This window comes from Strix aluco, chromosome 1 (genome assembly GCF_031877795.1).
Source record: "Strix aluco isolate bStrAlu1 chromosome 1, bStrAlu1.hap1, whole genome shotgun sequence".
Taxonomy (NCBI): Eukaryota; Metazoa; Chordata; class Aves; order Strigiformes; family Strigidae; genus Strix; species Strix aluco.
In genome coordinates, this window is record NC_133931.1 from 146,069,354 (window position 1) to 146,095,356 (window position 26,003).

The 26,003-nt window shown below is 39.7% G+C and overlaps 1 protein-coding gene across 6 annotated transcripts in view; it reads right to left on the reverse strand.

Annotated features, from left to right (window-relative positions):
- The window catches only part of THRB (thyroid hormone receptor beta), a 175,569-nt gene that overhangs the window by 90,250 nt on the left and 59,316 nt on the right, over nucleotides 1-26,003 (reverse strand). The window contains exon 1 of one of the 6 annotated variants that reach the window (XM_074838944.1): nucleotides 9,617-9,722. The exons of the other annotated variants lie outside the window; for them this stretch is intronic. The gene's annotated coding sequence lies outside the window, so the exon portion shown is untranslated. Of the gene's footprint in view, nucleotides 1-9,616; nucleotides 9,723-26,003 lie in introns of those variants that run through there. 6 annotated transcript variants of the gene reach the window in all.

Consider the following 26,003-nt stretch of genomic DNA (forward strand, 5'->3'; position numbering starts at 1 on the left):
ATATGGAATTTTAGGTAATATTCTGCTTTATCCAGAATAACCGAATATAGTATCTGAAAGGTATTGAATATGTACTTAGGTTTCCTTTCCGTTATCTTCCCAATTGCATGATCTAAACTAGTCAGACAATTTAGACTCATGTGGCTCACATTCAGATTACATCAACTTTTAATTCCTAATTTGAACAATACTTTCATGTTTCCCATTATTACTTGCTTATCTAGTATATACCTAAAATACACAAAACTTCTCTGACTGTTTTAGCTAGTTAAATGACACCAGACACATGTAACAGCACAAAGATATTTAAGAAGCCTTGCTGGGGGAAAAAAAAAAAATCAAAAAATGAGAATTTAATTGACTAAAGACTTGTGCCCCCCAGCAGCTTGAAGAGAAGCAACATCCATTTTTTACAAACATTCTTTGAGAATTGTAAGTGATGCAACAGAGGAGTTTTATTATGCTATTCTTTCCCTTCATCCTCCCCCTCTTCCATCATCAGTTAATTTGAAAACAGATGGGACAAAGAATTTATTGGAAAATGCTCTATCTCTTGAGGTTGACAGTTCTACCTTTACTGCAGAGCTGTGGGGACCACGGAAATTTTCATACATATTTACAATATACTGTAGCAAGGACTGCTAGATGCAAAACTATTAAAGGAACCTAAAAATCAGTCATTCTAAATGAAAATACCAATCACTGCCATCCCAGAACTATGTTAAGAGCAGGCATAAGATGTTTATGAGGCCTTGGCACGTCCTGGGCAGGGCTGGGTAGCACTGCTGGGAAAGAGCGGTCCGTATGGTTCCTCTTAGCACGCCCTTCCCTGCACAGAAAGGCTGAGTTACAGACGAAGTCCTAGTTTGGGTAAGACATCTTGACAACCCTGCATCCAGCTGAGAGCACCTGCAGAGACAGAGGCTTCAGCCTAGACTTAAATCGCTGATCCAGACTGTCATGACCCTTTCTACGGGAGCGCTGACATTCCGATCAGCGTGCGCGTGGAACAGGTATCACCGCTCCTGTGTCTGAACAGATTTAGTAGGGTACTGGATTTTGGAGACTCCATAATAAGATAGTCCAGGAAAAATAAAAGAAATAGAGAGCACAGTATGGGAATGCAAATGAGTGAGCTCAGCAGGCACAAATGGAAAGCAGGTTTAGTTGAGGAATGAAATAACCAGAAGATTAACTTATTCCATCTGCCATCCACCTTTAAAGCCCTGCAACAGAAAAGACTGTAAGATTCATGGTCTTCACAAATCTCCAAGTGACTCTGCAAAGAGTGGGGATTGTCTGCCAAAAATAGTCAGCCTTCACTTTCTTCCAAGAGAGTCAGTCCTTGGCTGGCAAACCTTAATCACTGTGATATCAAGACCTGCATATGGATGAGGTCACTGGCCATGATCAGCACATCAGCATGTGTGGCACAGATCTCAATGCATGAGAGCCAGCTTCTCCCCTAATGTATAATCCTTCATTCCCACAAAACAGTACAGTACCACTGTACCCTCTCTTCTTTTCTCCCCGCCCCACCACCGCCTCCTTATTGTTCTTTCTTCCACCATTTTCCTTTACCGTAGAATTGACTGCAAGGCATGGTGCCATTGTATTGAGGCAGAATCATCCTCGGCTCTCTGCCCACCTTGAAAAGACTAGCAAAGGAGGAAAAATTGGCCAAGCCAGGACAGTGAGCAGAACCAGAAAGGTAACCGTCATCACTCTCACCATCATGACCTGAAGATTCAGTCAACCACCTTCCTTCTTCCAAGAGAACTTGCCCAAACAACAAATTACCATTTTAACTGCACATCCTTCCTTTCACAAAGGGTTTCTAGCAGGCTTTAATTGTATGTGCTGTGCACAGAATTTCCAAATGCTTTGCTTACTTTTTTCTTTTAATCCTTTCCCTCCTGTGTGTCCTAAGCAGCAAGTATCTACTATGTTTACCAGGGAACTAAGTAGCAGAGGTTCCTGGACTCAAAGTCCCAGATCAAACTGTTTAATGCTGGGCAATGATTTCTGGGTTCAGTTAGGCCACTCAAATTTATACAGCTCTACCTATAACATTGTGAGAAGGCTCTTCCCATAAATGGGTATACATCCCAGGGTGCAGCCAAAGCAATCTCCTGAGATCATCATTCCTCCACACCTACAGCATTCCTGCAGACAGCTCTTCTGAAAATTATAAGCTTTAAGGCAGTGTTCCCTGCACACCACCTTCCTTCTCCACGTTTCCCTGGGAAGTTTCAGCCTTCCTGCCCCAGCATTCCCAACACCAGACTTGTCCTGGTGGCACAACATGAACCCATCAGAACACACAAGCGGAAGTAAAAGTGTTCATGCTTACTGCTGCTTCTGCCATAGCGCCCTGGCATTTTCAACCTGGTTCTGGGAGTACTAAGGCTAAGATGCAACACATCACCAACCCACGGCCACAGTAAACACTGAGACCGCTCCGCAAAGACTGAGTTCGGGGAGCGTACCTGAATATAGGAAAAAAAATTATTATAAGGAATGTGGGCAAGAGAGGCCATCCAAAAAAAAGCCTCACTTGACCAGGTCACTGACCTTGCCTAGGAATGCAGGCACTGTACACAGGAGGAAAGTTATCTGTGCTCAAGCTGCAGTTAACACCCAGATTCATATGCTGTTTTCCACAAGGAAAAGCTGTGTGTAAGGTCAGAAGGCAATAAATCACATTTAATTTTGGATCAACTTATTGTTTAGGACACACACACACACACAGAAATATCAAAGGCTTTTTGAAACTAACAGTGAGTGATTATGTGAGGCAAACGTAATGAAAACACAACAGAGTCTCTTAGCTAGGGGTAGAGAATATTCAGCCAAAGCCTTCCTCTGACTCCCACTGAGAACAACGCAATATGGAAATAACCAAAATTATGTATTAGAAGAATGAAGACTGAAGGCTTTCTGCTAAGTTATTGTTTTCCTGAATCATTAATTGCAAGACAGCTTTCTATGTCACAATAGCATTTCAATTACTGACTTTTTATACTATAAATTTACTGTACATTTTTGAGGATGGACAAAAATTTCGTAATTATTCTAATATGTCTAGCAGTAGTAGTTATATAGGACACTGAGCATTTGGTCCTCCATTTGCTGTTATAAAACTCAAACCAGGCAAATAGATGATAAGCAATTAACAGGTTTAACAACACTTGCGATTAGTTGCAGTTATATTAAGATAGAGTGATTCTTATGCAAGTTAAGTGGACTATTTAATTAAGTGATATGCATTTCAGCAGAATGCACTGGATAAGAGTGTGTGCAAGTTGCATGCATGCTGAAAAGAAAGTGTTTTTGCAAATTCAGTACACATAGGTTGGAACTGCGACACAGCCTGTTACTAAGGCTTATCCAATACTTCCCGTAAGATCCGATTTTCACTTGCTTATAATTTTGCCAGACTAATTGTTTGGGCTGAAACGTTCCATGTTGGATGTGTGCCTCGGGCTATTTTTTTCTTACATCAGCCCAAACTGTTCAATGATTTCCAAGATAAAAGCCAGGACAAAAAGACATTGTTTTATAATGAGAAAATAGTATCTGGTAGCTCCTCCTTTAAGAATTCAAACATCCTTCTTGTTTTAAACAGGCAGAAAGTACATTTTAGTCAGGGAAGTGGCTTTTGCCAGGCCACTTAAAACCAGTTCGAATCTGATGACACTCCAATTCTCTGCAAACTTGTGAGAGGTGCTGGATATGGGGTTTAATGCTGGGTACCACTGATAAGCACCATCATCACATGAAGAGAGGAAGGCGAGATGCCTGCCCTGCCATTCCTGCTGCCTGTGCCACAGCCTGGGATGGAGGTCAGGCAATGCCAAGAGCAGGACCAGGCTGACCCACACTCTCAGGGGGAAAACGTGCTGAAAAGAGTAGGAGAAAGAAGGTATACCTGGCCCATACAGACCACTTATGCAGAGAACAGAGAGAGTAGGATTGCCTGAAGAAGAGGTTAAAAAGAGGATTTAATTAGCTGACTGAAACGTCTTGGATAATGAGTTTATGATGAAAAGAAACAGCCAGACAGGGTCATGGGTGGAGTACAGTGCTTGACTTTGCACACTCCGTGTGTTGTGTGTGTAGAGTGTTTCAGTAAGAATAAAATGCACTTAAAAGGATATCATAACATGATAACTCAGAAATGGACAACACGAAGCTAGCGTTCTCAGATACTGACCATAACATGCTGCTCTTAAATATTTAGGCACCTCCGTGCAGGTATCCTGTTGTTTAGACTCTTAAGTGTCCCTATAACTGCAGTCAGAAATAAACCTCTATTTATCAGGAGAAGATCCCTCTTTTTAAAGGGCAAGATGCCTCTTTTTAAAGGGTATATAAACTTACCCCCGTTTCCATGATTAGAAATCTATATATAAAAAATGAGAAAGGCAGTTTGAAGTACCTCAAACAGCAATCAGGCAGATAGCTCTTACTCAGTTTTTTAAGGAAATTTATGCCTTTGAAAATCGTCCCTGTTTTCCTTACAAATCCAGCTATAGACAACTTCATTTCAGCAGTCCTGGGGAGAGGACACTGGAGCTACCAATCACGACTGAGAACAAAACATTAAACAAAACCCTTTGGAAAGACAAACAGTGTGTTTACTCTATAGCTACTGTGTAGCCCAGTGTACACCTCCTTAGCCACCTACTACCCAGCCGTAGTAGCAGCACAGAGTTGGTGTGGGCAAAATCCCCGTGGTCCTGCCTTCGGAACAGCCACAGCTCAGACCCAGCTCCAGCGTGTTTGTTCCACCACGGCTGCGACGTGCCGGCGCACCCAAGGTCACCCTGCCCGAAGGCAGCAGCAAATACAGGGAGGTCCTGAACTGCTGTCCTCTGCAGGCAGGCGAATGGGACGGGTACTCTGCCTCAGCACAGGAGAAACTCTGAACGTTTTCACTGATTTCTGCAGTGATTTTTGATCAACAGTCAGAAAGGAACAGCAAGCGTTGGTTAATCATTTACCTTTCTTGTGTTGGTTGCTCAATACAGAGTAGACATTGCGCATGCAACTACACCATGGTCCAGAGTTGAAATGGATCAAAGTAAGGCAGAAAACATTCTGTGACTGGTGGTTCAAGGCTGTACCCAGAGATTATACTTAGAAATATACATAGAAATGTATTCATTTAAATTACTGATATTAATATTTTTTCCCTTTTTTTTTAAATCTTCAGCTTACTTTCTATGTCATTCACCTGTTCTCCTTTCAGCAGCGAATTCCACTTCCCACTACTAGCTGGTTATACAATGAATTAGTCTAAAAGGCAGAAGATGAAAAGGAATGCGCTGGCAGTGCAGTTGGACCATGCCTTTTCTTCCTACCCCATGCAATATCATTTATTCTCACAGATATAAACTTCAATACCCATTATGACAACACTATTTTCATTGATTATGTGCTTATTAGTGCCAACTTTCCTTCAGCGAAGAAAATCACCTTCTCCCAGGAGAGAGATGATTTGCAATTTCATAATAATTGCAGTGTCTCTTAAGTAGTTCTAATTTTAACAGGACGAAGTACGTCTCATTTTACAAGGACGGCAGAATCATTGCACAGCACAGTGCTACAACCTTTTCATAATGCAATCGTTTCCTTAGAGATAGAAGAAACACAGATCTAATCCTCTATGAATTATTATTTTTCTTATTATTTAAGAATAGAAACATTTAAGAAGACAAATACATAAAAACAAGAGATTCAGAAAAGTTTGGATCTTGAATCATTATAATGTAAACTATTAGATAACATTTGAAGAATTCTGGTGGAACATAAATGAAACTTCACAAGTAGACAGATGTATTTGTCAAAGATAGATCTAATCTCCAGTCCCATTTCTCCATTGCATAAAACTATTCCCATTAGCGCTGGCTGATGTGGCACGTGCTCCCAACAACGTGGCAGAAGAGTGGCCTCAGTGAATACATAGCTTCTCCCCCCCCCCAGATTGTGGATGCATTCAGTCTTAACACTTGTCACCGTTGTTGTTTCTTCCGTACAAAAATTAACTCTAGAGCTAGTAGGGGAATCAAATAAAATATAACTTATACTGCAACTTCTTGATTTATATTTGATCTAACTGCTAAACAGCCTGCTAGAGACTTGCTAGATCTGGCCCAAACGTTACCATCAACAAATTATGACAAAATGTGTGTTGATGCACACAAAGTGAAAAGAATTGCCTCAGATAATCAGCACAAAGCATCAAGTGAATTGGAAATGGTCTGTGAAAGGCAGAGGGCATGCACTGTAGCTCTTTCATGCTCTGGTTGTTTTTTGTGAGCTTGATTTATGTATAATTAACCATTTTTTCCCCTGCAAATAATTTTATTCGAAGCTGCACTATTATTTTTACCCCCCATCCTCTTGCCACAGCCACATAAAGCAGTCCAGCTTAAAATGGTGACAACTGAAACACGTTGTCACAGCAAGAGTCCAAACTCTCTATGTTAGCATAAAATCCCACTCTTGTCTCCCTCCTGCTTCTCTGATCATCACAAGAATGAAAGAAATTCATAAACTGTAACTCTTAGTCTAATAGAGCCTTGGCCAAAATTCAAGCTCAATAATTAATTACATTCTGTCTCTCTAAATTCCCACACTAGGCTGACGAAGAGAAATAACTCTTCCCTTCCTAGACAACAAGTTTTTATACGGCCAATGGACACAGCATTCCACCTCTGAGAGAGCTGAGCGGTTAACTGGAGAGAAATAAGAGATATTCATAATGCTCGGATAAGACGACAGCAGCAGATGAAAAGAGAAGAGTATTGTAGTAAGTTTGAAGTGTATGTCAACCCAAAAGCTAAATCATTGTTAACTAATTACACTTTCCATCAGAGAATAAAAGTACAGATGATCACACAGGACAGGCAGCTGTCAGGTGTCTGAGGGACTACAACACAGATTTGGGATAAGAGGGTATTTGAGACAATTCAGATATGGTTACGAAAAGGTGATAAATCAATAAGGTAAAACACATTTAAATACAGCACTAGAATTCAATAAAACACAGACAGCATCCAAATCATTTTAGTCTGAAAAATATGGAGCATTAACACTATACCATGTTCTTAGACAGCCATAAAACAAATCAGTACCTCATGCCACTATTCAGTAAATTACCAGTGTATTAAGAGAAGGAAAACTATTATGACACCCGCACTACGCGCATAACACAAACCACTCATCACACTGGGGTTACAATTGGAATTTTCTTCTGAGGTTGACAGATGATCGCTATAACCTTAAGCAGCACCCTTACAAGACTTAATTACTGCGTATTTCACGTGTATTTGTAAAGAAATTAATTAGCTTCTTTCCCTTCTGGTACAAAAGAGTATGCACCATCACTGAAAAAAATCACAAGGCAAGGATAGCATGAAGGGTCTTGCTAGTATTGCATGTAGTTCACAGTGACAAAAACCAGTGCAATTCTTTCCGAACACTGGTGATATCATCAATAAAACCTGTTTTGTTCCTTCCTTAATCTGGTCCACATCATACTTGCTGTCTATGTCACTGTTTTACAGATGCCATGTACCTGCAGCCTAGAGGTTGTATCCATGCAAGCGCAAGACATTAATATATGGTGACAAACTATTTTTACATTGGTCATATTACTACGGAGAATATATGTGGTGGATGTTGCCAAAAGCATAGGATTGTTCTCCATGAACCAGATGGTAACTTTCGATCCTCTGTTTCTGTTTAGTTTTGGTTTCTAAAAACTCTTCCAACTCTAAATCAGAAGCAGGGTAATTTCAATCCAGCCTCACTTGAAAGCTGGTGTTGGAACAATTAATTCAACTCCAGTCCAATTCTTCATTCATTCCACTCATTTTCAATCTGTATGGCATAAAGCCTCCAATATTTTTATGCAAATAAGGTCCAAAATACTATAAGCATAACATCCACTGCATACTGCACCCATGTTCTGATGCACCCTGTGCATGCTCTTGAGATTTACTGCAAGAAGTTCAGGCACCTAAGGCTTGGTCATCTACCCCCCGCAACAACACCACATAGACTGGGCACAGACTAGGGAAGACAGCTCAGGTAGATTAATTAGTATCATCAGCTTTTGCACAACAAATCAATTTTCTTCAGCAGTGGAAATGCTGGGTCATTATTATTGGCCGAGAGAGACAATAAAAACCTCAAACTTTTCTGAGCACAGAAATGGTAAGGACAATGTTTGTATGAGTGTTTCATTTATTTTGTGTGTTGACTCGACAGGACGTATAGAGCTTAACATTAATTCTGCAAGAAAAAAATACTTCAGTAGTTTTATATCTTGGTACTTCAGGTTTCACAAAAAAACCCAAGAACATATACACAAATTTGTACATTATTTAATTTGCACATATTTTATATACAGAAGTCTAAATCATCCTGTGCATGCAAATACATAAAAACTATGACAAATAACTGCTTGTCTAAATATACTACTTTCTGTTACCAGGTGGAAAGGATGGGACTATCAGACAAAGATTACCTCTATGCCAATGTTTTTTCTAAACTGGAACCTGTCCTCAGAACTATCATCCACGTATGTCCGAAGACTGGCAACCCTACAGCTCCCAGTGCCAGCATCTGGTCCACATGAGTTCTCTTCCTCCTGATCTGATCTGTGACTCATTGCTACATAGACACTTTCTATTAATTTCAATTTCTTAACTATTCACATTAATGCCAGGTATGGTGAGACCACAACATACACTGCCTTCAAAATGTGTACTGGAACTTTTCAGGTCTTCAGTAAACAAGTAGCAGGAGTTAATTCTCATCTTTTGTTGAGCTGTAATATAATTTCACTGATTTAGGGGCAATTATTTTCAATTTACACATATGACAATCAAGGGAAATGCTGTATCACAGAAAGGGTATTTCACTTTTATTATTCAATCAAGTGTAGAAACCCCAGTGTTTTTTCTTTTCCCTTTCTTTTTACTTTGTGGTAGTTGTTTATTTATTGTATATCATCATATGATTAAGAATGGATTATCACACAGCTCCCTTAAGCATGGTCATCAACATCACGGTTTTCTTGCTTTCATCCTTACTACTCTCATCTAGGAAAGATGTGCAGTACACAATAAAAGAGCCCCAATACTGCTGCAGTGGCAATACTCATTAAAAGTATCACAAATCCCAATATCGTAAATCACACCTCCTTCCTCCTCTTGGTTACAAAACGTAATTACAGCTGAATCTAAGCACAATGCACAAATTATTCTCACAGTTTTGCATGTGCATCAAGCCTTTTATCTGCAGATCCTAATGCTCTTTAGAAGTTTGAATTTAGATCTGCAGAATCCCCACAATGCACAGCTAAAAGAACTAGATTCTACGATTAACTGACTATTGCTGCATCAAGACACAAAGAAGTGTTTTACTTGAAATGGTATTCACAGCCTGAAGAGGATTAATTTATTTACTTTTTCAGACAATGCACCGAACAACCCTCTCACTCTCATCCGGCAGCTCTGACGGACCCCAAGGGGAATTTACGCTCCTAAACTCAGGATGATCAAACCAGTCTGAAAACAAAGTGAAAAAACTGTTAACTCACCTAAGCCACCCTTTGGTCTAGTGCGTATCCTGAGCAGGAGGAAGGGAGGCAACAGGAGCGATGTATGCACTCCCCCATGCAAAGATATTTAGGATAAGTCTACTCAGGGTCAGACCCATTCTCAGGATTCATGTGCAAAGACAAACCACCCTAGAGAGGGGAAAAGAGCCTGCTATGATCTCATTTATCATCTCACATCCCGGTGGCCTCTTAGGGATGTTGGACTTTTCCAATAGAGCATTTAAAGGAACAAGGGACTGGATTATCATTTAACGTTATGCAGGCCACACCCCTTAAATAATCAGCTCTTAGATAGATCCTGAATATACAGACACAATATAGATATACTATATAGATATAGATATAGTTATACTATATAGACACTAATCTACAGACGCTAACTGATCTTCAACTTCAGCACACTTTCCTTAAAACTGATGGAGAATCCAGGACTTTCTGTGGAGGTTGTCTTTGCATCTTAGAAATCTCTGGTCACAGCTGCTAGTTCTTCCCAGAGTTGGAGGCAACCCCTGGAATGTCTCAGGCATTTGAGGAACAGAGTCCAAACTACAGCATACCCTTCGGGTCTTCGAAGAACTTTTGTTAACTAGTAAATGCAATATAACTGTCTCCTTGTAAAGCCTCTTTTGTTAATTCAGTAGTGATAATCATGGAAGTAGTAGCATTTGAGCTTAAATTTTTTTCAGCTGTTCACGAGCTTTAAAAAACATTGAAGATCCTCTACCTTTCTCTGGAGGTCGCAGAACTCCAAATGAATATGGTGATAATTAGGTCAAACCTATAGAGCATTAATCTGAAATAAGGACTGAGACTTTAAAAATTTGTAAGAAAATGTGTAAAAGAAGTCCAAAAACTCACAGTGCTAATGATGAAACTCATTGCAGTAAAATAGCCTGTCCGTTTCTCTAAGATTTCCAGAACACCTGAGACATTGCTGAATCTTAGTAACTTAACTAGCAACAGTCTGATGTAAGTGATACAGGTAGGATTAAAAAGCTTTCTTAATTTCAAAGAACAGACTGGAACATCACCTGGAAAAGTGACTCTTTGGTAATGCAACCCTACTGACGATTTTAGTTTACTACATGTATTTTTAATGTGTATGATTCAGTTCTCCATTTCCTTGTTAATTTTATACCCTTTTTCGTGGACTGTTGCTGGTTAACCTGTCTGGCTGATACCACTGTAAGCAAGAATAGAATCAGATTTGCAGATTTTAACTGAAAAGCAGCTAGTGATAAAAGAAAATATATGAACATCTGGATCAAGAACATCCTGAACAGGAATTTAAAAATGGCTCACACAACGGAGCCATTACATTACAGAATTACCATACATTACACACATTACAGAAATGCTGCTTATATTTTATTTTAGTGACATGCTAAATTACCAGCCTTGTTCACTGTAACACATACTTTTAAATTATCTGTTCAGATTTATCAGCATAACTAGATTTATTACACACATGTAGACACCTGTTTTATAAAACATACCAACTGTGACAGAACAACCATACTGGAATCCTCTGGCTCTCATCCAAGAGGAAATGCATTGCAAGCTTCACTGAACTGCCCTAAGAAGCCTTCAACTTTGTAATGAGATCACCAGCCAAAGTAAAAGACATTTTATGATTTGCTAATCTCTATGTCAAAAACACTAAAGAAAAAATACTATGTTTTGGTCATTTGGCCATTATTACATGAGCTGAAGACCAAGACTAACACTTCTTTTCTGGTGAGAAGTGGCTGATATCTTTGCTGTCAATAAGGTCCCCTTTTATATAAACATTTAAGTCTTATAATTTATAACAGAGGAAAAAGTCTAAGGCAAAAGGATGAAAACGGAAAAAAAACCCAAATTCTCAGATGAATTTAAGTAACACAAGGCTTACCACACTCTACTGACTGTTTCAAAGTACCACTCCAACATTAGGGGTTATCTCCCACTGGAAACATCCTTCTAGAGCCACTGCTGGAGGTCAAGTAGGACACTCTCTGTGACATTTCAAGTACCACTGGGCATCAGCGTGTTGGCAGTTGAACAGAGACACTAGTTACATCCCCAAACATGAGACTGCAATCAATCAAAGGCATGCTTTATGATTCAGATTTGGCATTGAAAAGTCTTCTACTCCGTGGGAGTAGTTAATGACAGTAACCTCTGGGGGATTCCACACACACCGCACCACTAGATGAAAGGATGCTTCCCAAAGGTTTCTCTGACTCTGCCTACCAATATCTGCCTTGATCAATGCACACTTTGGTGCTGTTGTAAATGGACTGGCCAGTATCTTTCCAAGTACAATAGTTTAATAAAATAAATCAAGTCTAAAAGTTCATTTTGCTTTTACTTGTTCTGAAACCTCTGACAACAGGTAAAGTTTTGATTCAGGCCATCTCTACAGTATACAGAAGATAATCCCCCCGATAAATGCCAAGGTCGTCTTCAGCTTCAAAGGTCAGTTACTCCAGCTCTACAGCCAAGCTCTCACACTAAGCCAAAATTCCTTATGAAATTTTCAGTGATTAAGAAGGGTGTGTACATGCAGAAGACTTAATAATGTTGTCTCCTGGCCAAACTAGTTGGAACAGCCCCTCTTCACATTTGTAACTTTGCTTAAATATTTCACCAGTATGGTACAGAAGTATGGTACCATCACTTGTTCAAAGTCAGAATTATTCTGATACAGGAATGTAGGGAAATATAGCCTTATTATGGTGTAGTAATGGCCTTTACCACATGTGTTCCAGATTCTTCTGGTAATGGCAAACAATGATGTTAAGCATCCAGAAATTCTGTCAACAATGTTGTTACACTGAAGATTGAGCAAACGGATTTCTCTGTAGAAGTTCATGAGCATGGAAAGATATTTCTATTCCTACTAAGCATGAAGATTTTTTTTTAGTGCTAAGCTGAACAATGGTCCAATTCAGTCTCAGGTTAAGACTTATTTCCAGAGGTCTTGAGAACAAACACTTTAGTAGACAATTATTTTGATGTCTCTATGTATGGGAGGAATAACTCCGAACCCAGGAGAAAGTAGGAAGGAGGTGAAGACACCCCTGACTTATAGTTATTGCAGGACATTGACAAAAAATGAGAGAAGTGGAAAAGATGCTTTTGGATAAAATATTGCTAAAAGCATGTGTGTAAGCAAGCTTTTCTAAAAGTATACTAAAAAAGTTTTTATGGTAGTGCTTTTTTTTTTTTTTTTTTAATTCCACCACATTAAAAAAAAATCTCCTCAGCATTTCTGAAGATCTTAAGGAGCAAATTTTGATGCAAATAAACTGACCAGTATAAAGAAAAAGATGATTGTTACATATTGACCACTGAATGGTCCACAGATAGCAGTGACGCATCTCTAGTGATATGCTTCAACTTTAGGCAAATAACACAGATTTTCTTTTTTTACAGTGCCCACAGAGGAAATCGTTACTGATCTAGATAAGTATTTCAAAGTTCAGTTCAGTGAAGAGCTTTACTTAGATTTTAGACCTCATTCTGCCCTCTGCTAATTTATCTTATTCTCCTCCTTACTCTTCCCTAGTAAGGCTGTATATTTAAATTTCATGTCCTTTTCTATACAATAATTAAACAAAAATAATTAAGCACTCTATGACAGTAAAAGAGAAAACCTGAGCAGACTGCCTTGCAATACATAGATTGCTTCAGAGAGCTATGATAAGAGAGTAAAATAGTAGCATTACTAATAAATCTAGCGATGAATAGTCTCAGGTCTAAGAAATATCATTATCTGGTAACGCTTCAGCTAACAAGTAGGCTAACAATGCCATTTTTTAATAGCATTGTCAAACAATTTTAAGAACATATTTTCATATGACTGTTCCTTTTAAGAGTTTCATGGAAACTGGAAATGGGAGGGATTTCTTTTCAAGATTTTTGCTCTGTTGTGAACATGCAGTAACGGTGTTAGTGGTCCTGCTGAAAAGAGTTTCAAATTTAGTATTTGCTATAAAGCTGCAAATGCAAACCTGTGAACTTCTCAAAACATAAGAAGAAATAAGACAACTGAAATCTGATACTTAGTAACTCCAAGGAGATCTTCTCCTATCTCTACAGTTATAGCTTACACATATCACTATAGTCACAATGTAATTATTGCTCATTTTGCACTTTTACAAATGGGGGCAATGTCAGAAGCCAGTACCCCTGACTCCCTTCTGACATTCATAATGCTTGCAACCAATGTAAGATCCTTAGGGCTTCCTCAAGCATAGCATAGTAAAAAATAAATACCTATTAAACTAGGTAACTAAGTTCTGATCACAAAAACAAAGGCTTGATACACTTTCATAGAAACTATTTCTCCTGAAATACAACAGGATTCTTTTTTGTAAATAAAACCGCCATATCAAGGAGTTCACGAAGAACAGGATCTTACAGTCTAAATTTTTTTGCTTTTCATTCAGAAAATAATCTTTTGCACTAAATAACAAGATAACAGTATATTAATCTGCATTACTCAGTTAATTTACTAGGGTCTGTTCAGCTATTTGTAGTGCACTCAATCTGCACCTTCTTGGCCATCCAAGAGTTAATACACAGTCTTGACAACTAGGAATGGTGAATTCACTCCCCAAGATATTGGAAAAAACAGCAAGAAGTGCCACATTTCCAACAACATCTGAGAAATTTCACGTAGTCATAGCAAGGTCAAATATACTCACAGTCCAAATCTAGATGAAAGCCTGCAATTTAAACACCGCTGATCTAGATGTGTGGAAAAGGTAATCAGTAAACACTGACCCTTTAACTGTTTGGGGCAAACAATATCATTAAGTAGTGTTCCCATTTAATCTCATCTGTAAATAAATAAGTCTCAAAAAACTGGTCTCCGTTTCAGCGAAAGCATTTTTGCCAGCTGCAACTGAAATGGCTAAAATCTGAATATCTTCAGAAATCACCAAAAGCCTCAGCGAAAAATTTGCTTTTTATATTCAACTACCTAGCAAGTATCTCAAGAGTAATAGTAGTCTAGCTCTTGCTATAGGATGCAGAAAATGTAGATCTGTATAACAATTTACAAAATCATGTGTGTAATTATTACTATATATATAAGTAGCTTTCAGATGGATCACTGTAAATTTTTATTAAAATAATGAAATTGCTTGTAGAAGTGCAGACAGATAACATAATGTAGCATTATTTTACTGACATATAATTTGAATGCTGCACAATCAAAAGAAATCTGTCATAACGCCCCACACAATACAGAATCGTCAAATGCTTTATTCTTCCTGTCAAACAATTAACTGCTGCTTTTTTATCACTGAAAGTGAGTGTATAAATATTATGCTAACTTGCAACAAAATGGCCTGGAGTTCAAATTTACACTGGGGCTGAAAATTCATAGTTAACATAGATAACCTAAAAAATCTTCTCCTGTAGAATATATTAAGTAATTAACTGGGAAAAAAAAATAAAAATCACATGCCCAAGCACAGGACAGAGTCCCTGCAATGCTCGCACTGGATTTATTTTAAGCTGTGTTCACCTTGCACGAAACATGCCAGTTTCAAATGAAAACATTAGGAAAACTCTGAGCTCCAAGGATAAAATCTGGCATCAAAAGAATTAAAAACAAAAGGACTGTTTTAGATTCAGATGTTCTTTTCAGGAACCGAGCTTGCTCTGTGTTTTTGTTACAAGCTGCTGACACCCTCCATGGGAAACACAGTTATTTTGGACTTCTACTGCAGCAAACAGCTCTGGCGATTCCCTTCAAAGTGCCAGCCCCGTGCTGGGACAGCCTCACCCTTTTCCCAAAGGGAAGCAGGAATACTGTGTACAGCCATTGTCACTGACTCATCATCATCACCTTTCCAGTGGTGGCAGAGGATGCCTCCTCTCGGCGCAGACACCAGACCTGCCTGCAAACTTTGTGGGATGCCGTGAGAGGACGAAGACTCCGGTACCAATGGCTCCCCAGCCTGCCTTGCAAGGGATGAGTGCCTCAGCTGCTCCGCACCCCCAGGCAGAGGAAGATCACACTGGGATGCTCCCCTTGGGAGAAAAGTCTGGAGTACAACATGCCTTGGTTTCAGCCTGACCCCCCGTTTGTACAGCCATAAATCCTAGCCATAAGCTAGTAGAAACACTACCTAAGCCTAAAATGCTCTGGTCATGGTTCCAACACAAAGTGTAATCACCCTGCCGTGGGAGATAATCACCTTGTAGCGTAAGGACTTGGTGGCATTTATGGAAACAAGCACCATTTTATAAAAAAAATTAAGATTACAGGTAAATGTTAAAATTAAGTTGAATCCAAACACCAAAGAAATGTTGGGTTTTTCTTCCTTTTCTTAAACAAAATTATGTGTACATAAAGGACCACCAGCATCAAGAGAGAACACCTCTTAAACGGTCATGAGTAATGAAATGCTCTTGGCTGTATTTACCCAGTTCTAATCAGCAGATAGAGTTTAAAAAAAAAACCCAAAACAAAAGAGAACACACTAAAAGTCAAATAAAAAATCAACCTCAGGAACAATAGGAAGTAGTATCATCTCAATGAAAGTCATGATTAAAGCTCTTAACTCAACCATGAACCTTCCCAATTATTTCCAGCACTGAGTAACATCCTGAACAGAGCAGCACTGACCTTCACTTTCAGTTCCCTGCTGCAATGTCATTTTCTAGCAGAGAAGCAATCTGCAAATCGGAAGTATAACACATATGCAATGCAGACTTCAAACAAAGGACCATTGTCACAACGAGGAGCCTAACTGTGAATAATCTCATTATTGTAATCATGAGTGATCTGACTCACGAAGCATCTGAAGCAATCAATATATCAGGCTACACTCACGTGCTTATACACAAAGCACACCTGGCTATTTCACCCAGCGAACAGATGCTCAGTAATGCTACATGGTTTTATAAAGAGAAAACCTTGAGACAGTACAGCCAGAGCTGCAGAGTTAAGATGAAATTAATTCTTCCATCATTATGTGTTTATCTTTCCCTTCTTTGGGAAAGGGGAAGACATACCTACAGCTCCCTAGCATATTTGCTTTCCACATTAGGATAAAACAAATAATTCAGGATACAACCGATGCAACCTTATGCAGCCCTAAGTACTCAATGCTCAACTAGCACCGACCTGTGTCCTGAGGAACCCAGGCTGGGTGGCCAGCACACCCAGGTCCCCCCGCACCCGCCTGGGCACACAGGCACCGAGCGGCATATCTATCTTCGCAGTCTTTCGTGAGCACCATGGGCACAGCAACGCCCGCTGCATTTCTGAGCGAGGTACCGGCATGCAGCGACACATGCAGAGTGAGGCTGCACAGTGGCTGCGTGGCTGCCGAGCCAAAAGACCTCGCAGTCCCTTAAAACAATCCTGCTTAAATAAATGTTGGCGGCACAGCGCTGCCCAGGTACAAAGCTGGATGAATCCTGCTGGAGTAATGCCAGCTTTGATGGTTCTACAGGTTTTAGAGGGAAAACCGTCATTGTCAAGCCACTAAGGATTAATACTAGAAAACAAACATACAGTTACAGAAAACATTCACGGACCGGGAAAAAAACCTGCAAGGGAGTCAAACTGCATCCTTCATAAACAAGAAACCAACTCAATTTAACTGCAGAACTCAGCAGCACCATAACTTACCAAACCTTTGCCAGCCCCGGGTAGCCTGGGCAGGCAGGAGTCCAGAAAGTGATAAAATAATTATTTAAAAAAAAAAATAATCTGAAACTTAAGAGAATACACAAATGTTTCTTAATAAGGTATATGAAGTTTCTTTATGAGCATATTCCCAAGCTGAACACACATTTTAACTTGAAATAGAGGGAGTGTTTTGTGAAAGCATTATGTAGATGTGAAGCTGCTTTTATGTAACTCAATTTATCAGAGAAACACGTTGTATCATGTTTGTAAAATATTACAGAGATAAGAGGATAATCACTGAAATATTTGCATATTTTGTAGTACAAAGAAATAATGTATGCTAACAGACTATTTGTTGTTACATTAGCTTCAAACAAATAAGGAAATAAGGGTTGATTTATTACTATCTCAGGCTGTAGGATGGTAAAATTCCACTGACTGTAGTTTAAATAAAGGTCTAGTAAAAGTAATAGAAAAAATCCCATCAATTTCATAATTCGGGATAAATAAGTGGTATGACATAAGGTGTTTAATAAAATAATTCATGAATTTACCTTTTTTATTCATAATAATTAAAATGACTGCTAAACTGCAACTTCTTAAACCTGCACTTTAAAGAAGTGTTGACATGCTGAGGATTGCATACAACACCCTTCATAAATAACAAACCGACCGATTCTGTTGTCCTGCAAAACTCAGCAGCATCTCTGCCTCAGGACCCGGGCTACGCAGCCTGGTGTCCCGCTGCTGCAGCCAGCCATGTCTCCTGGTACTTTTCAGTTCGATTTTTGACTCCACTGTTACCTTTGGGACCCTTTCCAGAATCTGACAGTTCTAATTGTTATCTCCCCAACCTCCATGCTTAATAGACTGCAGATCAGATGGTAGACCCTCCCATGGCAATGTTGGCCTCGGTCAGCTAAAGCAGTTTTCTCCCCTCCCTTATGCCTCACTGCAGCAGGCAAGGTGGGGAGAGACAGGAAGAGGAAGGGGAAAATAAACTTCAGCATGCACATACACACATGTTTACACACACACACATACATGTGTATATAAATATGTATTTATGTGTATACAGTATACCTGAAATCAGGTATACAAAAATGGGATGTATATATAATTAGAAATGAAAGGTGGAGTCCTGAATCCACAGAATAATCAGCTGCTTTGGCTAATGACTCCAAGTTTTGCTCCCATTTACATGAGGCAATCGTGGAGTAATGCAGCATACACTGAAGCTCCCTGGCAAACCAAATCCGACAGCTGTGGTTTGATTCAGTATGATGGTCATGTCCAAAGAAAGTCTCATGAAAATTCTCTCAGTAAAACCCAATGCCCATGAAGGGCATCAGGAAGGTGTGCTCACACCACTGCAGGGTTTAGTGCTAGGGAGCAAGTGAAATGATACATAAAAAAGGGATTTAATAAATCAATTTTAAAATAGTTTCATCTTTTTTTCAGAAATGGCAAGTAGATTAAGAGTGTTTATTTCAAGTGGTCTAGCTAAGGCCATACAACTCCACGTGTAGATATCCCTCAGACTAAGAACGCCCTTTCGTAGTTAAAACCAATCTACTGTAAACAGAGTTCAGATTAAGCCAAAAGAAGATATTCTCAATGCAGTACGAGACTGTCAGCATATTCCTTCATAATTCCACAGGTATTTTGGAATGGCACAGACCAGCCACAGATAAATAAAAAGAAAGAGCAATTCCCAACTATGCTTTTGTATCTATTTTTTCGCATCTATGTTTTTGTATCCCTCCAAGTAATGAAGTATTCTCCCATAAATGCCATGGAATTACAGTATCTTAGACTTCATCTCAGAAACAACAGGGATGTTTCTGTGAAATAATAATCCTTGTGGAAGCATTTTATTCCATTTATGTGTAACTTGAAAATGAAAATTTTGAAGTTTTAGAACATGTAGAAGTTTTAAATTAATGTTTCTTTATGTTGTGCTACTAAGAAAATATCTCTACAGTAGAGGCAAAACCCCCAAACAAAATTGCTGACAAAGTCTTAAATACCAAAAAGCAGCAAAAAGTCCTGAATCTAAATTAAAAAAAAAAAAAAAATCAAGTTACAATGAGATTTCTTAACCCAAGTCATTAGCTGTGTTAACATTTGCAGCATATTATGGGTATTAAGCAGAACACATTTTTATTTGAGTGTAAAAGTTTGGGACTTTCCTCATATGACCTTCCTGGCATACTGCCAAGGCTCAGCTCTTGTTGACATTTAATCTGAACATAATCCCTGAAATCTCTGTACCATTGCTGGGTTGCATGGGAATGATTCCCCGACAACATACGTGGAATTGTGCTGTAAATTTTATTTTCAGATCACGGCAGTTCCCCTTCCTTTCCAGCTGTTGCAAATTATTTGTTTGAATAAAAATAAATAATCCATACCCTTCATTTGTTATATACTACCTAAAAAAGAAAGCAAGTCCGACACTTCTTATTTCAGTTGTTTTTCTACTGATGGCTACCATATTTTTAAGGGAGCAAACTCCAGAAAAGAAACAAAATTCAGCAGCTGATGAAAACCCTGGGTAATGAGCTGCAGTGGCTCAAACAACCCCATCGATTCTAAACAGGAGCAAGACCACACTGCAGCAGAAGGATGAGGGTTCCAGCTGAGGGTATTTGCACTTGACTGTGGTCTTCTGAATGAGCAACTGCCTTTATAAAAAAAACACATACACTTAAAGAGTTTTTTCTTATTCAAAGATGCCTCTGATCTCTGAAGCCAACTGCTTTTTTGTCATGAACACTGTGAAAAATCACAATGTCCAAGATTTCCACATCTGTGAATTTTGGCACTTGTACAAGGGTAGGGACTGAATAACCGATGTCTGAACAACACTAATGAAACTGGAGCAACACAGCAATCTGTCCTGCAGGGAAGTGCAGAAAAGCCCCCAAATCACTGCAAGATGAGTGTGGATCTCTCATTGTTTTCTGTATGCTCAGGATTTCACAAGCATTTTTCCCCTGCCTTCAGGAAGGAGCTAGGTAGACAAAGCAGCAGACTTTAATCTTGCTAATGCAGGTCCTAAAAGCAGTAAATTATACACCAGTACGAGCTCTAGTATGGGATAGGGAGACCTACCCATTGACCTGCATACTTAGTTCAGCAACAATTTAAGTGTCATCATAGTTTATGTGAACTAACACTGGTCTATGTACACTTACTGTGGTCCAATTTCTGCCTGAAGCAGAGATTGGCTTTTATTGAGACTTCTTATTTATGATCCTAAACTCTTCCCCTTCCTATGTAAAGTAAGTAAATAAAATAAACAAGAAAGACTGATTATTCACTTCAAAAGATAAACTCAATTTAAGAAAATGCAAAAGGATGACAGATAATTTTAATTTTTTTAAACTCTTAATTTGCAGCAGAGGGCTTGATTTTTTCAGCAGACTCTTCTCTCTGTGCATTAACCCCTTCCCACATAGATATTTCCTACACAATGAGTTGACCAAGCTGCCAAGGACCATAATTCCATGGGAAAAGAGAAAGTGCTCTGAAGCATTCATAAAGGTTTATTTTATTACCTCTAACTTACTTCTAATGCTAATCTTTTCATACGTGTAAAACATATTTCAAAGGTATTATTTTGGGTTGGGGTGCAGGGGACCTTTCAGTTCTTCTCGTTCTGCTCTTTAAGAAAGCTAAACTCCAAGGAAAAATAGGAGCTACTCTTCCAGTCCTCTCTTTCCTGGATCACAGTGCCTTGATCCAGCCAACAGCCACTGAAGTCAATGGGGAGCTGTTAGTGTTTGGTCTAGGTCAACTAAGAGTGAGAAATTGAGACACATGTTTTTTACCTGGCCTTCAGCCAGGTACAGTGCCACCACTAATGAGTGGCTGCTATAACGAGACCTTTTGAAAGAGTCATATGTGAGATATGAAATCAATGAACACAATGCAAACCCCATCCCCATCTCAAAGAGGGGAAAACTCATTGCAGCTTTATCATAAATATTTTCAGGTGTTCTGGTGCCAGTCTACTGCCAAAGGAATTCACTGATAGGGAAGGGCACGGTCTGTTTGCAGTGCAGTCCTCCCCAGGGAGACGCATTTCACGGCTCCCAGCCAAAGCCTCCAAAACGCCCCCAGGGTAGCAGTTGGGCTGGAGCTGCCCCATCACGTCCTTCCACTGCAGCCAGATTTGCCTATTTTTGCAGCTGGCACCACCAAAGGCTACAAAAACTTGTAGTCAGCACAATCCCTTCCAGATTGACTTTTCAGTCTCTTCAGCTAATACATACTGAGATCAGCACATAGACTGGCAACAACTGTAAACAGTTTATAGATGAGGCTCTGCACCTCCCTAAACCTTTTCTTTTTCATAATAATTTCTGCATGACTGTTACCATCATGGCCCTCACTAGCCTCAAAAGAAAATTGCCCACCAAACCAGCTTGTAAAAACATCATTTTATGTAGCACTGACACAACAAAATCCTTTTTGCTCAGTGTTTCCAATCCTCATGATAACAGCACTGTACACAGAGCATCATGATGAAGAAAGTTAGTCCAATGACTCACTGGTGGTTTCTTCCATTGCTGCTCCAGAGCAACGGAACTGGCTCAGGAGCTTAAAACTTGATCCTAAATACATGCTCACTGTGCAGCCAATCCCATTGTTTTCAAGATAAAAAACCAAGTCTGTGTAGTCTACAGCTACTAGTGATGTACATCCTACAAGTATACCATGTACTACCTAAATGAAAAAATACTTTCAACGGTGAGTGAAGGAGACTATGGTTTTAATAACATCTCCATTTGCAATTAAAAACTCAGACAACAGAAAACAAAGTCAGAAAGAGAGCAGCAACCAAGGATTATAAAGAATAATGCATATATAGGCATATTTTATCCAAACAACTTCTGGAAGAACACATTCAATCAAAGCATCAGCAGTGCTCAGTAGTAATTCAATGATCCCTTCCAACAGAGAACTGCAGAGGACTTTACAAACTAGAAAACCCACAGAGGCAAGTAAACACTACCTATTTTCAAGTAAAGTGTTACAAACAAAGCCTGAAAAGTAAGCTATAGGTATGAAGTTCAAAAAAAAATCCATGTGTGCAAGCAAATGTATGATCTGTATGTGCAATTACCATGGCCCTGAGTGATAAGCAAATATATACATACCAGAACAGCAATTATTTCTCTAACCTGCTGCTGTGGGCCTGTGCAAACACTGGCTTTGTGAGCTACTGTTGTACCTGTGCTTGCAAATGAGCCGCACAATGGAAGGCCACTCTCTAGAAAGCTCACTCAAGCTCACAGGGTTTGGCTTTGTTGTGTTGCTAGCTTGATGTAAAACTTGAGTTGTGCCCCTAACCTGACTCTTATTCAAAGAGAAAAGATCTTAGCGCTATGGAATCAGTGCTGTAAGCCTGAGCAGATGGCCCACGGGGAGGAGGAGGAGGTGGCTTGATATTGCTGCAGATAACAGCGCTAGTGATGCAGTTAGGAAGCTAAAGCTTGTATTTCAGCATCCTCCTCAAATGCTAAGCCCGAGAGAGACTGGTCTAGTGTATAAAATGCACCAGGATCCAGAAGCTTGTGGGGAAATGGCATAGCTAGCTCAAGTCTGCATCTCTACACTCTTTTCTACTGCAAACCACTGCTACTGTAACACTGTTGCTTTCAATAACTTCTGCTGAGAACACTCCCACTCCCATGCCATCCTGCCATAGGTGTCATCTGGGAGTGTGCTAGTTGGCACAGGCCAAAACCATGTCATGGAATGTTCTAAAAGTTAAACAATATGGACAATCATAAGATAAAAGTCCTGGGCCTGACTGATTTACTAATGTAGACGCAGCCTTGGTGAAGCAAAGTGGAAACGGAGTCTTTCAGGCCCATCACTGCAGTTAAAATACAAACATCAGAACAGAGTGGTACAGCAGGACCAAAGACTGAGACTCCAAATTTTAGTCCCATAGCCACAACACGATCATGTTTGCACCACAAGGAAGTGGGAAGCACAAATAAGTTCTAAAAACAAAGTCAAATGTTTCTCTGAAAATAAAGAGGCCAGAAGATGAGTGCTACAATAGATATCAGGGCGCTGGCAAAGACAAAGTGTGAAATGGATGCTTTCCAGCATTCAGTTTAGGAAGACAAACATTGTTTCACAAATTCACTGTAGCCCTGCTTATTTTCCAAGCTCCTTAACTCATGCCAAAGGGCTTGGACTTTCTGAACATCCTGTTCTGTTTCCTCCACCGCTAGTCTGAGTCCTCAGTGCTAAATGTCTTTATTTCAGAGCCCCATTTTCTATCATTTTATTCCAAACTCCTCGCTCTGTAGGCTTTGTATTTTACCTCTGGGTAAGAGTGAAGACAAGCAGATTAATGAGAAGTCTGAACAGCACATTAAGTTACACCTATTTTAAGAGCCTTCCACAGTAAGCATCCCAAGGCACTGTATAAAAATAAAACTACACAAATCGCATTTAAAACTAACAAAAAGCTAGCAGACGCTGGCATGCCTTACAGCATAAATATAAAGATCGATGATTAAATGATTCAGTGATTTCCCTAAGTCTCAGAGCCACACGAACATAGACCATTTTACCTGTCATTGCCTGGATGCACTAGCAATCTGCTCCGATGTAGAGCTGAGGCATCTCCATGAAGGCCTACTAGCAGGAAAAATATTCCCCCCTGACAAGGGCAGGAAAACAGATTTAGTCTACGAGCAGCAGTGGGCCATTCCAGGAATTTCCTAACTGACTAAAGGCAATGCCTTCTGCACCTCTGAAAGGCAGCTTCAGAACACATTTCTGCTCCTTTCTTTGCCTCTCCACAGCTGTAAGAAGTTCAAGGTACAAGTGGTCTCATGGGGGTGACTACAGTAGCAAAGGCTCAGGCAGAGACAGGAATATCATCTCTCATCCTAATGACTTTTATCCCCCAGATCCACTGCTCCTGGGACTCCAACAACACCGCAAGAAACACAAGCAAAGACCTTGGCATGGCTGATGTGTATACTGGGCCCAGCTCATCCAGACATACAGACAATACCTCCTGGCTGCTGAGGTAAGATGACATAGGAGAAGGCATTTCTCTTGGTATGAGAGGGAACTGCTGCTGCCACCAAAGTGGCCTGTTGCTGTTGTTGATGTGAACACATAAGCAGTCCACTTGCTTCCTACTTCTTTGCCATAAGACTTCCCATCTTGCTTCCTTCCTCTTCCTTCCCATGGCAGCATTTCAGGCTGAGACCAGCGCATGCAGTCAGAGATACAAGGAACTAACTGTGACCCTATTTGCCTTCATTAACTGCATTTCTATACTGTCCAGTCACAGTGCTTTCACAGCCACAGGGCACAGCAGATGCTGAAAAAGATGTAACAGCACAAATGGTAAGTGGACAGTAGGCTGTGGTTGTAACAGTGAAGTCAAGCTAAGGCCCAAGGGCCATCAAAACTTAAACCTGTTCACGTTACTTTGTGTGAAGCTGTGATCACCAGCACATGCACATTCTAGAATTTGTGGAATTAAAATTTTTAAAATGGCTTTATGGCTGTTACATAGTGATATTTGTGAAGATTATCGACTTTAATAAGTTAGCTAAAACCAGAGCTACAAACTTATGAGTGGGACATGGAGTAACATCAATGTACGAAGAACTGGAGGTCCTGAACAATTCTGGAATCACATTTTGAAAACAGCTCAAGAATATATATGTGAAATCAACCGAACAGACAAAGCTGATACTTCAGTAAAGAAGGCCTGGACAAACAAGACTTCAAGCTCATACTGCTCGAGTAAGGAACACTTTCCTCACCATCTGGCTTAGAAATCACTTGGATTCCAGAGTGGCCTTCTAATCGCCAACAGGAAAGCAGGGAAACTATTTTAAGTAAGCATCACTAAAAATAAAATGGGAGACGCAATGAAAGGAAAAAAGAAAGTGGTCAGTGATAAATACAGTACAGAGATTTCACTTTATACTTTTAAAGCTATTTATATTTGAAAGCTTTCCCTTTGAGACACTGACAGGCGGGCTTCCACATTCAGTCTGGTATTCATTCAACTACACAGTATTTACAGAAACATGAAAAGGCCAACACAAATAAAAAAGACATTAAAATTAATTGCTGTCACAATTTGGGGTTATTATTATCACCTCACATTCAAGTTGAGCCACACATAAACAAAAAATTTCCCAACATTACACTGATACACTGATTTTGAACGCTCTCCATGAAATCCTGCTCCAGTAACACAGCACACCGTGAAAAAACTAATGTAACAGTTTGACACTGTCTGACACAACTTACATTGCCTGGAGATAAGCTCTTTCAGATGAACTTGCTGTGTGGGCTTGATTTCCCAAAAAGCTGCACACCTGGTGTCATTCAGGACACCAGTGCAGCAGCACCTGTGATGGCCATGAAGAACCTATACAACATCAACTCACAACAGAGCAAATCTAAGGGGCAGAACTGAACGGAGTGGGATGACTGCTGAAAGATTGATGATACGCTGCAGGAGAACCACTGAAATACCCTGCACAGTCCTTTCCAAAAATGTTGCATTTGGCTCTTCAGAAGCTAAGGTGTTTGAAAGGAAAGTGCAACTCCTCTTGCATATCTCTTTAAGTTCCTCAGAAAACACCAACTGCTCATCTGGTTAAGAACAGATCACATTCATGAACCCATTTAGAAAATGCGAGCTAAGACACGTGCTGCTTC